At 41.7% G+C, this 3,953-nt stretch overlaps 1 protein-coding gene across 6 annotated transcripts in view; it reads right to left on the reverse strand.

Annotated features, from left to right (window-relative positions):
• slc45a4a (solute carrier family 45 member 4a) overlaps positions 1 to 3,932 on the reverse strand; it is a 66,659-nt gene extending 62,727 nt beyond the window's left edge. For 4 of the 6 annotated variants that reach the window (XR_012099198.1, XM_073047929.1, XM_073047894.1 and 1 more), the window contains exon 1: positions 3,792 to 3,932. The gene's annotated coding sequence lies outside the window, so the exon portion shown is untranslated. Of the gene's footprint in view, positions 1 to 2,567; positions 2,588 to 3,775 lie in introns of those variants that run through there. The other 2 variants (XM_073047901.1, XM_073047918.1) reach the window with 2 other exon arrangements.
• Between the last annotated feature and the right edge of the window lie 21 nt (positions 3,933 to 3,953).

The following is a 3,953-nucleotide window of genomic DNA, read 5'->3' on the forward strand; positions in this document are numbered from 1 at the left end:
ACATGTATCAATGCAGTGGTTTTTAGACCCAGAGGAACTCCGGACTTTATTTAACGTGTCTCCGTGCGCTGGACATTACGACCTGGCGGCACAGCTCTGAATCCGCAGTGTTTCTGTTCACGAAAATAATCACGATCCCAATTGAAAATAAGGTGGAAGTAATAACGCGATCGGAAAGCGGTGAAACGCCATCGGTCATTGGAAAAGTGTTAGGCTACAATCGGTCGACGATCGGAACAATTTTAATGAAGCATATGAAAGGCACTGCCCCGATGAAAGCTACAATTATTACTAAGCAACGCAGTGGTTAAATTATTGAAATACGTATGTTTCTTAAGTGTTTTATATGCATAGAAAGGTAAAATATGTACTATATACTGAGAAAAACGTTTGACTGACGCTAAATAATACCGGATGTACCTGTTCCGACTTAAAGACGGACTCAGGAACGGAACTCATTCATAACCTGGGGACTGCCTGTACTTTTAAGTCATTTCTAGATTACTTATAATACCTAATACAATGTAAATGCTATGTAAATTGTTGCTATACTGTACTGTTTAGGGAATAATGACAAGAAAAAAGTCTGTACATGCTCAAGCAACAAGTGCTGGAGAGAGAACTTCTGGGTTTTCCCGATCCGCGGTTGGTTGAATCAGTGTATCCGCGGATAAGGAGGGCTGACTGTAGATGCAGTTTTAAAGGCAAAGGGCGGATATACCAAATATTGATTTGATGTTTTTGCTGTTTAATGCTCTTTATATATTTTTGATATTTAGAAAATTTTCATTTCACTTTTGAAAGCATCTTTACTTTATAGATTTTGTTAATATATAAAACATGTGCCCAAGACTTTTGCAGTTCTGTATCTGTAAAAAGGCATCCATATAAATTATACCTGGATTATTTCTAAAATTACTGCTAAGTTCAGTGAATGCATTTTCAAAATTTCTAAGGTTACCATATTATAAATTACAGTTCTACTGAAATGATCCCAAAATATTCATACATACAGGCAAGACCTTTAATCCTGCTGCAAGTTATAATTATCAATTACAGGTATGCTGATTTGAACAGCTCACCTTTCAACTACAGTAAATTTTCCCAAGGCTGCAAAATGTGAGTAGTGGATACATCCTTATCAAATTACAGATAGATGCATACCAAAACAAATATCACAAGTTTTAACTAAAATGTGGGATTTTCGGCACAAAACAAATTTAATGCAATAGTTTACTGGTAATATTTAAAGTTTTTAAATATTTTTTAAAGAATCGAGATTTTAAAAAAAGATTTTTAAAAAATCGAGTGCCAATGCAACCATTTGCAGACAAATACTGGAAGTACTGTTCTATGATAAAATTGTTATATTTATCTGAAACATAGGGCACAAAGAAAACCTTATATTAATTTCTGGAAGACATTTCAACATTTTAGAGAACATTAAATATTTATTCAGTACCTCACATCCAAAATATCATCCAGAATTCTTCAGGAGAAAGCTCCAGACATAACCAATAAAAATTGCTTGCACATTTATAAAGTTCAAATAGTTATTAATGTACTTTGGTTCCCAAAAAAATACCCTTAAAAGACAGGCTATGTTTTAACAAGGAAAATCATAGTGCTCTTTTTTTTAAAAAATGACCTTAATTAGTATGGTTACATGACAGATTCTATGGAGAAGCCAAGGTGAAAAATATATATATAGCATCATAGTTTAAAAAAAAGTAAACCTACAATTGTGTTTCTTTTTAAAAAGTCATTTTAACAAACAAGGCTCATGAATATCTTTCTCTAAAACAGCCACGCAAAAAAAATTACCCAGATCTGTTATTAGGAATTTTAGAAAAATCATGACCATCCTGGTTTACTTTGCATTCTCACTTCAGTCCAGATTGCAAAACCTCACATGGCTAGCAACATGTTATACCAGCAGATTTAAGGCTTAGAAATAGATTCCTATAGAAACAACCACGCAACTGTATACGAGATCTTATGCAAGCAGGTCTTAACCTTAATGGTTAATCTAATCCTAACTATGTGACAAATAAAATAATGCAAAGCTTGCCAATAAATAAAAGCTCAAAGCATTCTAAAACACACCCTAAACATTTAAAACGGGTTGGATTTCCAAGTAATTTTCCGTTTATTTTTTTTTTAAATGGAACACATTATCAATGCGCCTTATAGATTCCACTTTTGGAGACAAAAAAAATTGTGAAGTTTCATTTTTACACCACTTCTCTCAAACTAACCCAGTAATAAAGGGACTCAAATCCCTGGACAAATAATTGAAGTCTTTGTATAAAATAAGCTGAAACATACAGAATTTACAAGCATAATATACAACCAAACTGGAATCAAAATCAAACACCAAATAAACAGCAAACTAACAATTAAAAACATGTAGCTGTTAAACACTGGACATGCTTATGCTTCAATTGAGAACTCTGGATAGACAGATGCATCAGATCACCAAAAGGGATCACTGAATAAATAAGCAGTTTAGGAATATTTAAACTATAAGCACCAGTAAGAGAAGGACAAATTAGAGCATCACTAACATTTAGTATACTTCAGAATTAGGCATTTGAGCAATGCTTCTGTTTAAAAAAAAATCTGCATTAGACGCTCCCACCACACTGCAGCAGCCCTGGCTTTGGCATTACGCTACCCTTACTAGAGGCTGATGTGAAGCTAGATTCAGCTTGGTAACAGCATCGCTGCCCTCCTGAGGACATCAGCTTACGTCACCCTGGAAAAAGTCTGCAGCTTGCTCCATGATAAGCCATCTACCTTTCACTGCCCTCACCCCCACCCCCACCCACATCCACATCCATCACACACTATCCTGGTACACTGTCGCATATTTGCAGCACACTTCTATACCCTGCCCAGCAAATCTGCATCTATCCTTCTTTCCTCTTCCCTCCTTCACCTTCTGTTACATCTCTGCCACCTATTCCACTCCATGTGCCAGCTTTAGTGCCCCAGCTGCCAACTCCTTTAGGTCTCATTCCCCACACAGTCCCTTCCTTCTGACTTCATCCTTTGGCCACACCCTGCCCCCCCCCCAAAAAAAAAGAGGCTGCCCTCCTCTCACAACAGCTTCCATCCTCCTGAATCCCACTCATCTCCACAACCCACTCCCCTATGGCCACCCTCTACTTAACAAACCCACCTCAATTCACATGCACATCTGAAGTACACCCCTTCTCCTGACCCCCCCATGCCGCTCTCTGATCTGACACCCCCCCAATGCCGCTCTCTGATCTCACCCCCCCAATGCCGCTCTCTGATCTCACCCCCCCAAATGCCGCTCTCTGATCTGACACCCCCCCCAAATGCCGCTCTCTGATCTGACACCCCCCCCAAATGCCGCTCTCTGATCTGACACCCCCCCAATGCCGCTCCCTGATCTCACCCCCCCCAATGCCGCTCTCTGATCTGACACCCCCCCAATGCCGCTCTCTGATCTGACACCCCCCCAATGCCGCTCCCTGATCTCACCCCCCCAATGCCGCTCTCTGATCTCACCCCCCCAATGCCGCTCTCTGATCTCACCCCCCCAATGCCGCTCTCTGATCTGACACCCCCCCCCAATGCCGCTCTCTGATCTCACCCCCCCCCAATGCCGCTCTCTGATCTCACCCCCCCCCCCCAATGCCGCTGTGATCTAACCCATCCTCCCACCTGCAGCCTTCCGCTCGAGCATCCGATAGTCGCGGTCACCCTATCTTCCCTTCCCCACCCGTCTCCTCTCCTTTACCACCTTGCGGATCTCCCACCTCTCCACGCGGACGGACAGGTAAAGCAGCGGGGTGGCCTCCGACGGTCGTCAGTCCGTTGCTGTGTCGGGTCGGGCCGGCTCGGCTGGCTGAGTGGTGGATCGCTGCAGTGGCCGCGCTCAGTACCGAGCTTAACGGCGCACTCTCGGTTTACTGGCGCAG

The sequence above is a fragment of the Hemitrygon akajei genome, chromosome 1 (genome assembly GCF_048418815.1).
Source record: "Hemitrygon akajei chromosome 1, sHemAka1.3, whole genome shotgun sequence".
NCBI classification, from domain to species: Eukaryota; Metazoa; Chordata; class Chondrichthyes; order Myliobatiformes; family Dasyatidae; genus Hemitrygon; species Hemitrygon akajei.